Source organism: Nicrophorus vespilloides, unplaced genomic scaffold (genome assembly GCF_001412225.1).
Source record: "Nicrophorus vespilloides isolate i.1.1-1 unplaced genomic scaffold, Nicve_v1.0, whole genome shotgun sequence".
Taxonomy (NCBI): Eukaryota; Metazoa; Arthropoda; class Insecta; order Coleoptera; family Silphidae; genus Nicrophorus; species Nicrophorus vespilloides.
In genome coordinates this window covers 151,245-163,864 of record NW_017099724.1, presented here as the reverse complement: position 1 = coordinate 163,864, position 12,620 = coordinate 151,245, and the positions used below count along the sequence as shown (strand labels likewise).

The 12,620-nt window shown below is 30.7% G+C and overlaps 1 long non-coding RNA gene across 1 annotated transcript in view; it reads right to left on the bottom strand.

The window, feature by feature from the left end:
• LOC108565374 overlaps window positions 1-11,570 on the bottom strand; it is a 56,418-nt gene extending 44,848 nt beyond the window's left edge. Inside the window, exon 1 of the long non-coding RNA XR_001891174.1 lies at window positions 11,404-11,570. This is a non-coding gene — a long non-coding RNA (uncharacterized LOC108565374). The remainder of the gene's footprint in view (window positions 1-11,403) is intronic.
• Window positions 11,571-12,620: the final 1,050 nt, after the last annotated feature.

Genomic DNA, 12,620 nt, shown 5'->3' with positions numbered 1-12,620 from the left:
GTAACCATTTATATATTTTTTATTTTCTATTTTTATGTTCATTCCGTTTATCTTTCACGACAATTTTTATAGTTATTTATTTAGGAAATATACTTGTTTTCATCAAATATTTCGTACTTATGAATACACAGAAATATTCATACGTTTATTTATAGGGTATATCTACTTTAATATTTATAATTAGGAGAAATATATTAACAAATAGTTAACATTATTTACAAGTATAGTAACATTGCTGTTCATAGTAAAATGCAAACATATGATAGGTTAATTCAATTATTTCTCAAAAATTGAGAAAATCTATTTTCTTAAAATTTCAAGGAAATTTTACTTTACAATTCAAAACAAAGGTTAAATTTGAAACTGGACTAATCGAGTTATCATTGTATATTATATAATAATACTTGCAACTTCTACTAAAATAATGCTACTAAAATAATTAAATAAAATATTTCATCAAAATAATTTGTAAACAAATAAAAAATAACTTACACATAAATAAATTTACAAATAATGTATGCCACTTTTGAGTGCTTTATTATTACATAATATATTATTTGAAATATAATATAAATTATTAAATTTATGCAACATGTTAACAAATAATTTAGTATTTACAATGTTATTCAATAATATAGCACGAAGAGCGTTATATGCATTAATACTCTCATGCAATTTATTAGTCGAACTAATAAAACGTCGAAAGTTGAGCAGAGTTGAAACAACAAAATTTTTCACATGCAAATTCAATTTGCCCCATCCGACCGATTCAATTTGGCTCAGTACTTTTTTTTCTAGGTCAATTGCGCATTTAGAATTTCGTCGGTTTATTGGATAGAAAGTCTATAGGCTCTCTATTTAAACTTTAAGTGCTGCAGACAGACAGCCACGACTCCATCTCTCGAAGTACCCTAATGCAATTCTAATATATTCAATAGATATTCATCATTATTATTCGATTCTTTTTATTTATTTCAATTCCAAATACTATTCAATTCTACGCTTTCTTCTACTCTTTTTAACTTTAATTTATAATTTTAGAAGTTTCTTAGAGTATCTTTTATGTATATACATAAAATAACTAACTACAATGGATAATTTAAAACTAATGGAATTGTTTGTACATTAATTATACTTGAGTAATTATTTAGAAAAACAATGTTAATTCTGCTACAGAAATCAAAGTTTTGCTTAGTTTAAATTTAATTTATAATTGGTCAGTAATACAACATTTTGTGTTAATATAATGTTCGTAATTAATTGCCAATTAAGCACGATGTGGTGTGAACTTGTATCATTCTCTTAATTGGAAAACTCATATTGCGAATTATTACTACGAACAGAAGTAATAATAACTAAAATACAAATTGAGTTGTAAGTAAATACGATAATTTATTTTCATAACCTTAATGAATGAATCTATTAACTATCATGATGTAACACATACGCGTCGGAGCAGATGTGTATTCATAAATGGCTTGTTATGTACGACATACATACATGGGCAATAATTGAATAGCGAATCAATGAGCCACAAACGATCTCCCCCAGTGGAATAGTATCTAAGGCAATTTGCCTGCAAATTTAATTCCCCTCCAATTATATTTTATATATGTCATAACGAGTTTCAGCTATAACGTGAAATGATGGTGGATGGAATCGATAAGTTTCTTCTATTTTCCACGGCAATCGAAGAAACGGAAGCGTTCGGAAATAATTTGCGGCAATCCGTTGCCATTAGCATTAAGTGTATCCATTTGGTGGCAGTGTAATGGAGAAAGTGTGTGGGGACAAATACGGAAAGTCGATAATATTTGTTGCTTCCCCATTGGTCCCGACTCAAATTTGGTAAATTTATTTATATAAACACTCCCTTCGGAGGGAAAATAAAACAATATTACGCACAAGGGAAAGAAAATATTGCGCTTCACGTATATATATATTTATTTATTTTGTTTCGCCTCCCTTTTTGCTTTATTAAATTGGAAGAGGAAATAACAGGTTTTCAACATATTAAAAAGTTGATGGATTCCCATCAATTAGCAAAGGGCTAATTCATTGTGAGTTTAGGAAGTGCGAAAGAGGTGGAGCGAACCAACGTCATTAGATGGCGAAGTTTTTCTATTGTCGTTTGTTTTTTTTCTCTCGGCGGTTCATAGAAAATGTAAAGATGTCGCCAGCGATAAGGGTTAGGGTTGCGACGAAGAAAGAGATATAGTAAGTTCTTTCCTGCTAAAAAGAGTTTTTGCTTGTGGTTTTTTCTTTTTTTTTGGCGTCGGTCTTTCCCGTATTGTTTGACGTGGCGCGAAACTTGGGGAACCCCCGTTAATGGGTCTGTCAGGCCTCCGCCGAAAGCCTACCGCCCGATGTTTGTTCTAAAGACAGCTTTTATTGATGATAGTTCATTACTGCGAGTTACTTTTAAGGGCGCCCATCGACTAATTGTGTTTACTCTGAAAACTGTCCATAAATAATATTTAGCCTTCTTTCATCCTGTTTATACAAATATACGTATCCCGATTGTTTGTATCCAACACACACACACACACCTCGAAGGCGTGTTGCCCGATCGAACTGTCAAAATGGGAATGATGTCTCGTAAGAAAGTTCATTTTATTACGTCCTCATCGAACGCATTTGTACCACGCGAGTGTTTAACTGTGGACTTATAAATTATCAATTTTTCATTCTTCCACCTTATACAACAACATGTAACAATTCAATTAGCTTTAGTACCCATAACTCAGAATGTACAACACATTGTTCCCGGTCGAACTATTCTTACATCATAATCTTCTAGGCCACGTCGTGTCGTCGTCCTCACTCGCCTTTGTTTGCCTTTTATACCCTTCAACGCATTTACAAAAAAAAAAACTTATATTGTTTAATATCATATTTTTTCCATTATAATAAGACACTGCACTGTTTCTTGTACCATGAAAAGAAAAGCTTTGTCACAAATTAATTAGTAAATAAAAAATGTAGAAAAGTATTGTCACATATAATCAAGTCGTTTAGTAGCAATTGTGTTTGTTTTGAGGTTTCCTTCCAAACACGCAATCGATCACAACTTTCTTCAGCTTTGAGTATTTGATTATTCTTTTTAAGTTAAACTCATTTACTTATCGTAAATTACAATTTAAACGTACTTGTTTCTTTCACCTTAAGTTATGTCGTATATATTCGTCATGGTGTCTTGTGTCATGAATAATATAAAACTCCACTAGGTGAGCTTGAAATTATATAATTTCCCTATAAAATCTAACGAACACATAAAAGTAGATTCAAAAGGAATCGAATCCTTTTTGTTACTATGAATTGTGTATCCTTGCAAAACTCATTCTCATCTAAATAAACGTTCTTGTTTCTTTCACCTTAAGATATGTCGTATATATTCGTCATGGTGTCTTATTCATGAATAATATAAAACGCCACTAGGGGAGCTTGAAATTATATAATTTCCCTATAAAATCTAACGAACACATAAAAGTAGATTCAAAAGGAATCGAATCCTTTTTGTTACTATGAATTGTGTATCCTTGCAAAGCTCATTCTCATCTAAATAAACGTTCTTGTTTCTTTCACCTTAAGATATGTCGTATATATTCGTCATGGTGTCTTGTGTCATGAATAATATAAAACTCCACTAGGGGAGCTTGAAATTATATAATTTCCCTATAAAATCGAACGAACACATAAAAATAGATTCAAAAGGAATCGAATCCTTTTTGTTACTATGAATTGTGTATCCTTGCAAAGCTCATTCTCATCTAAATAAACGTTCTTGTTTCTTTCACCTTAAGATATGTCGTATATATTCGTCATGGTGTCTTGTGTCATGAATAATATCAAACTCCACTAGGGGAGCTTGAAATTATATAATTTCCCTATAAAATCGAACGAACACATAAAAATAGATTCAAAAGGAATCGAATCCTTTTTGTTACTATTGATTGTTTAATAAAGCAAATCGTATCATTGCAAAACTCATTCTCATCTAAATACCATGAAGTTCTAACATTGAATATTAAACTCGAAGCGTCGCAAAAAAAAAACAATTTAACTTTAATAAACTTTATTTGTTGATACTTGAAAACTCATGAGTTTGTAAAGAAATCAAATGGTTAATATATTGATATTTTTTCGAATGAAATTTCAGAGAAACTAAATTAATCCAAATAAAAATAAATTCATTTTCGATTAGATTTTTTCCTTTATAAAGTTTTTTGATGCGATTGTTTGTACTAAATACATTCAATTATCCAAACAATTAGATCTACTTCTAAGTAAATTTACATGTGAGAATGTACTGTATATTTTTTTATAGCTTACTGTGAAAGTAAGATAATGCATTAGGTAATAGAAGCATTAAAGAAAGTGTATGAAATAATCTATATGAAATAAAATGATTGTTTGTGTTCGCACCTTGGAAATAATATTGTAAACGTTAATGGAAATAGTAAAAATGGAACGAAGAGTCTAGAGAACATTAATCATTGGTTATAAATTGATAGTCAGCAAATCACATTAATGCTTTTGTAATACAATCGAGCCGAACGGGCTTCGCTCTTTCATTTCAGAAAGTCTCTTCATAAATAAATCCTTTTCATTCCTTCGAAACGCGCTCATATTTTATTAACACAAAATATTTATGTGATTGCGTATAATGGATGTAATCGCCTCCAACGATTGATTTCATTTTTCAACACATTCTGTATCTGTATATGTATTGTTTATTTTCTGTTTTTGTTTGGTTCGTTATTAACTTATCCCCGAGCTTCGGCGATTTGATTTGGTGAAAAGTGCATCGAAATGGGATTGAAGTGAAGTTGTCGTGTTTCCAAACTACTCGTCGTCTGTTTGTTGTTTCATCGCCATCGGTGGTTTGTTTACACGCAAATGAAAAACTGGTTGGCCGAACGAAAAGTAACAAAAAAAAACAAACAAAATGGGTATCCACCAGTGGAGTTCTATTCCAAAGGTGCTCTATCAAATTCACCGGGTCCATCATTCAAAGCACCAATGACAGGGGCGGATATATGGGAAACTAACTAGGGGATCAGGCAACAGTGTACAGAAAAAAAAAATACAGCCTTACGCAAACAAAGTGCGATGGCTTTTCGCATACATAATCAATGGAAGGGATATTGTAGTCAGATCTTAGATTGATAGATGGGTTAAGGTTCTCTCCTACGAATCATCAACGAAAATTCATAATCTATTCAGCTTCTACATAATTTAATAAAACTTTTCTCTCTCGAAACATCCTAATAAGTTGCAGGATCCACAAGTTAATTAAAATTTCAATGATAAAATATTGTGTAATTCCATCGGATCTCGGCACGAAGGATCCCAAAGTCCTGACATCATTTATTATAAACATCCGAGGAGAAAATGACACGTCACGTATATGGTTTTATACGCGGCGTGGAATTACCCGGTGGCGGTTGGCATAAATGAAAAATTTTATTGGCCGAAGTAGGAATATCAAACGGTTTACGACGCACATAAATCATACGGTGTATCAATGCGAAATTTAGTAGTAGTAGCATTATTATTATTAGTCGTATTATTCCGTGCCCGTAAATTTGAATTAGCTTTACCGTAAATAGAACGTCGCTGTCATAGAAATAACTCGGCTCTCGACCAAAAACTTGCGGGGGTGTAGATGCCCTCAGCCGTACCGAACTTACTGCTGGCAGACAAATAAATAGAAATTACCTTTCCCTACCCAAAACGCGCACATAATCCATTCACATGAAAATTATTTATTTTAATTTAATGTTTCGCACACATTTGATAATTCCTGTTTCAAACTCATCCTCCAATATTCCGAGTTATTAATTGCATAACAACGATTTTTTTATTTCCCATTTGGTAGACTTATAATAACAAGAAATAAAGATTGTATTCGTATTCATTATTTTCGTTAACAATTATATTTGAATAAAACAGTAATATTTAACTGCACTAATCGATTTGAATAAAAATCAAAAGCACAAAAATAAAAACAATAACTTAGGAAATATTTCAAAACTAACTAAATTTCAGTTTAGCAAAATCAATTCTATGAAATGAGTACTCAAAATATCTTTCGTATTTCGATTAGTTCGGTTTCAAACAGTGCGGAAACGATTACTCGCAGATATTTCAGTACTTCTTTATTGTTAAAACACAATTAAATTTCATTCAATTAGTGCACAAAATCTCTCGTATATTTAAAATATACGGAAATCCCTGTACAATGTACTAGTATAAATATTTTTTTTATTTACTTCCGGTACGTTTTTTTTTAATGCTACAATATATCCACGTAATATAAATAATATATAATTAAAATTCTGTTGTTTGAATGCAATCATGAAAGCGATTTTTGTTTCTATAATAATTGAGGATGATAATGTTGAAGTATACTCAATTTATTCATGAAAATATTTGGAAAAATATCATTTATATGAATATAATGATGAAATATTAATTAGTATTAGTACACAAATTATGTTTGTTATTAATTAGAACAAAAAAAAACCGAATAAACTGAAAAAAAACGAGAAAACCGTCGTTTCTCTGTTACATATAAAACGTTAAGATATTTCGCAGATATTTCAGTACTTCTTTATTATTAAAACACAATTAAATTTCATTCAATTAGTGCACAAAATCTCTCGTATATTTAAAATATACGGAAATCCCAGTACAATGTACTCGTATAAATATTTTTTTTTATTTATTTCCTGTACGTTTTTTTTTTAATGCTACATAACTCTGTTTTCATTTGTTATTATTTTCTGTTCATTATTATTATTATTAGTCACGGCGAGTTGGGATTTTATTTACATTAATTTGCATGCGAACGCATTTTGCGCTGGGTCAAACATTTGCATACATGTTTATAAATATAGTGGAATCCTATTTGGATGAACCCAGCATCTTTATAAATCTAGCTATTATTACAGTTGATATACTAAACAAAAGTATAGATATTTTATTTAATTAAGAATGGAAAGTTTTGTGGATTCGTCCCAAGTAGCCTGTAATATGTTACCTTAACCCTTGAATTACATATAATAGGGTCAGTGAAATCCGACAGAATCTAATTGTCCTTGAGTGCACTAAGTAATAGCCAAATTGAGGACAATTATTTTTTTGCAAGTTTAGTTAACGAACAAATTAGTGCAGGAAGCGATATTTATGTGCCAATTAGGACTTCTCCATTGATGGTAAACTGTTAACCAGTTTTACCGACCAACAAGATTACAGAAATTACCGATAACTTTTGATAACAAAACCGGTTTTCGAATCTCAAATTTTCAAAAAAAAAAAAATTAGAAAAGCGATATTTACAACTTATTTTCTATTTCTCACATCGATCTATTACACTTGCAAAGTTTACAGAAATTGAAACAACTCTCACTTGCTAGAAAGCTAGGTTTAATCGTTTCTAGATCATTATATAATTTACCAAATGATTCGTTCTTCTCTCTGTACTTTCCAAATTCACATTTTCAGGATTTTCTCAAAACAAGTTATGATCTTGATAATAATTGATAAAACGTGTTTGTATAAATGTTTGTAAATTGACTAAAAACCTTACTAAACTAAAACCTTACAACTAATTTCAGTTTTCTTTTTTTCAATTCACGTAACTGTGTCAACATTTTCATGTTTTTAATCAAATACTGAAAATAATTGATTAATTCATTATTAAATTCTAGACTCAAAAGCCGTTTTCTCTAATTCTAATTACATAAATTTGTCGATTTTCAAAAACCGATAAACCCGGACTGATGCAAGGTATTAAGAACTATAGTATCTGAGATAAATAAAAGTCACGTAGATCATAGGAATGATATTATGTAATATGTTATAGTTATTGATCTTGTCTTTTAAATGTTAATCGCTTCTATAAAATTATGATGGAATTATTGTTGATCGGGTTGCTTACTATTGGAGAGGTGGATGCAGACAGGCAGGCAGGCAGCATGGATAGACAGACACATAATAACTAGTATTATATATCCTCGGCAGTATGGGGAATCGTGATACAATTCCAGAGAAGCAGCACGGAATTGCAATCGAACAAACCAATTATTATCATAAATTACCAACAACATATAAATTTAATTGCTTTCACCAAACAATTGTTTATTACTTTCCAATAATAACGTGCATTTCCTCCAGCAACTTTATTACGCGACAGCAATAAAAAAAATCATCATTCTACATTTATCAGTTATATTTTTATATCCACATTTAATTTATAAATTCCAGTTTTATGCTCATATTGTTATCGATTCCCATATAAAAAAAATCGAACATAATTTTCTGCTAGGATTGTTTCATTAGCGATAGTCTGGCTTCAATATATCCACGTAATATAAATAATATATGATTAAAATTCTGTTGTTTGAAAGCAATTCTATAATAATTGCGGATGATAATGTTGAAATNNNNATATGAATATAATGATGAAATATTAATTAGTATTAGTACACAAATTATGTTTGTTATTAATTAGAACAAAAAAAAAGCGAATACACTGAAGAAAACAAGAAAACCGTCGTTTCTCTGTTACGTATAAAACGTTAGTAGGCTTGTTGGAAAGGCAAAATATTCAGCTTTCATACGAGTGGTCAATGATGTAACCATCTTAAGGATTTGTCGAGAAAATCACGAAAAACTGTAAAAACTGAATAAAAAACGAGAAAAAATGTTCTTCAGCTTATAACAGGNNNNAAAAACGAGAAAACCGTCATTTCTCTGTTATGTATAAAACGTTAAGTATGTGTTTTTTTTTTCAATTTCTACAGCTCATAGCAGGTGACTCGATGACATCACAAAGATGTATGTAGGCTTGTTGGAATGGCAAAATATTCAGCTTTCATACGAGTGGTCGATGATGTAACTATCTTAAGGATTTATCGAGAAAATCATGAAAAATATGTATGTAGGCTTGATGGAAAGGTGATATAAATTCACGGATTATTTTCTATGATAATAAGAAAATAATCCGTTAATTTTCGACACATTAATTTGTAGGAAACTATCGAGAACTTATCTGCTTTGAAGTTAGAATCTACAGGACTAGAAGAAATCGATTGAGGAACTTTGAAATGGTTACGTATTTTCCTTGAATAAACTTAAGTCTAGTATATAGTGAGTGTAAGCACACAGCAAATGCGGGATTTAATAGAGTAGCTTGTTAGGGCTTAAGTTAAGATTAACTCAGAAAGGTGCGTTTCTGGAAGCACGTAATTTGCATTTAACAATTTAAAAATGATATATGGTTCAAGAATATTCATATAATATAATACACATAATTCAACTTTGGTTTTAACTTTTCTTTATAATTTCCCGGGAATTTCTTACAATAGATAGAACTAATCAGGATACAAAGATGTAAATAAGAAATGTCAACCAAATTATTTCATTACTTTACTCAACTTATGATAATTAGGTAACATTAATTTCAAAAAATAATAATAAAATGTTTGTTTTAAAACATAATTCCATTAATAAGTTTTACCAGAATATATGTATTTTATTATATATTCATTTATTGAAACTCACTGTGCATGTGGCATAATATATTGAATAATATATAATTTAAATATTTTATAATGCACCAACATTCCAATTATTTTACTGAATATTGTGAGATATAATTTGATAGATTTAATATGCCGCACATTCGATTTAGTTAAAGTTGTACAATACATAAATGTTTCCTGAAAATTATTATTTAAATATTACGAATATTTATTTGAATATTATACAAACATCTTGTAATGAATAGAAAATGAGGATTTAGATAAACTAAAATTGTTAATTTGTATATATATTTTCTTTACTTCAAAAAATAAAAAATTAATTACAAAACAAGTTACAATATTGTTGTTTTTGTAATAAAGTGCATTAATGAACTTGATTTAAATCTGTTGAGAAGCAAAGAGTGTTTCATGAATCTACAGTATAGTAAAAAATATAATATAAAGCAGAAATGTATGTCAATTAATCCTGTGATTAATTTATATTTTATAAATCTGAATGTGCATTTAGCTCAGCTTTTGAACATCATTAGCAGTATAGAAACTAAATTTTTAATTACAATCATATGCACTAATACCTAGCATAAAGAGGTATTATGTGAGGATTTGCTGTATATCGCCAATACTGTTTATAACCGGACTAATCGAGGATATTAAAACCGCTCAAATATAAGCAGCACAATTGTGTAAGAGGGAAAACCGATCATTTATGTATAAAAAATATATTTTTTTGTACTTCTAATTTTTTTGTAAGTTTAGAACAAACGATGATATTTTATTGTAAATTATTGGTCGAGACTTACCAAAGTTTGAAGATAGTAATGAATAAGTTTTCCATCTTCTATAAAAATATATTTTTTAGGAAACATATTTAGATCAAAATAATGAAATTGAATAAACTTTCTGTCTTAAAAAGTTGCGAAGTTATTATAAAAATAAATAGCATTATTACTGCAAGAATTATTTAAAAGATTAATCTAAACATTTTTCTCGTTATATGAAGCAATAAATTGTTAAAAACTCGCAATTGAAATATAATAGATCGCACCTATTCCAACGTAACTTGCAGATAGGGCAAAAGTAATTACTGGCATAGTGAAAGAGGGATAAAAAAAGACATGTTTTATTGCGTGAAAAGTTCGCCGGGAATTTTTTAAAGTCGTTTCTTTAACATTTTTCAGTTACGGCCAGTTTACATTCACCAACAAATAATATTTAGATTACGGACGAAAAAACACAAAGGGACGTTACATTTTCGTTTTTTCATTTCGCCCTGTGTGTGTGTGTGTTGCGGGTCTGTAAAAAAAATTCTATAAATTTTAAATGCGCGCTCCGGGGTCGCGAAAAGCGGGAAGGACGAAAGAGCAGGAGGCGCGCAATAAACATTCCGGGAGAGTAAAAAAAAATGGGAGAAGGAGGAAAAAGTCCGCAAGAGGATCCGTTGCGATGGAAGGCAGACGAGATAATTGGAAAGCATTAAGGGTATCCGAGGCGGCCTGCAGGGATTTATAGATCAACACGTTTTAGACAATTTTTTAAACTGGATTCACGAAAGCTTTAATTAAATGGCAGACGATAAATGAAAGTGTTGTAAAAGTGAAGGATTCGATGGGAATTATTAATGTTCAACCACCTGTGAAGGAAGTTTAGGCCTTAATTCATAAGCTTGTGAATTAAGTGTAACAACTTTGGATTTTGGTCGATGAGCAAAACTTGTTTTTGCTAAATACCTAAATTGGAGGAAAACAAAAAGTAGGGCAAATGTGTTTGTAGTAGGTGTTTGTGTTTATTTTCATTTCATTATTTCTGTTCTGTGTAATATATTTAAACAAAAAATATATATTAATGATATTACCTTGTGTGTAAATTATTGTCAATCACAAGTAATACTCAAATAGAAACACACGAAATGAATACTCTGGCTATTCCTCAAGCACATGCCATCTGGATACGGTTTGCGCACAAAACGGAATCTATCTGTGTCAGAGAGCTCAGGTGCGAAACGCGCGTCCCGACGCTCAGAACGGAGGCCGAAAACTGAGGCCGCGTCGGCGGGAGCGCCGCGACGCTGATCCAGCAGCGTCGGTAGAGGTGCTCCGTCTCTCTTGCACCCTCGCACCCTTGCACCACCCGCCTTTCGGCCGTCGGCGCTTCGCTCCGCCCGACGCTGAAAATTAAATAAATGCGTACACCGATTTTATAGACGATAATACCATTATCGCGCGGATCGCTATGATATCGTCGGCCGATAGCCGATTAAACTAATTTTATGCAGGTCTCCTTCCACAAACCGTTTTCCAATTACGTCGCTTCTTTGCAGCCGCATTTCGAAATTACTCTTACCGGTATTTACTTTATCTCCAGCAAAAATAAACAGATTCGAGTCTGAAACATTCCAGTTTCAGTGTATTGCGAAACATATGCAATAACACTTAGGAGAAGCAGTAGTAAATTTGTAACAGAATGCAACACAACGACATTCCAATACTGTTTTGAATAGACGTAACAAGTTGCAGATTATTTTTAATTTCCTAATATAAAAACATTACATAAAATCACATAATAATATAAATGTTTATTAAATATACAAAATCATATAAAGAGATTTAGTTACTAAAGTTAGTTAATTCAAATACATAACTAATTACATTACGTCGTATTAGAGAAGTGTTGCGTGCACACCTACGTTTTAAGTGAACACCTGCATGAACACCTACGTTGTAATTGAACACCTCCATACATACCTGAGTGAACACCTGTGTTTTAATCAAACACCTGCATTATAATTGAACACCTGCGTTTTAATTGAAGATCAGCGAAATGCAAAAAATAATTGTTTTTAAATATTAAATTTGATTTTAGTTTTTTTTTCAATTAAATTTTTAGTTTTTTTTGTCTGAAGAATAAAATTGCTTCGAAGAGTAAATGTAAGAAACTATTAATAATTTATAACAAATTTTAATATATTTTATATAGCAAATTTATCTATATTCCTAAAATATTTACAGAATTGTTGACATTTGTTATCTTCCACCTATCTATTTTTTTTTCGCTAATACCGAATTATGCAGT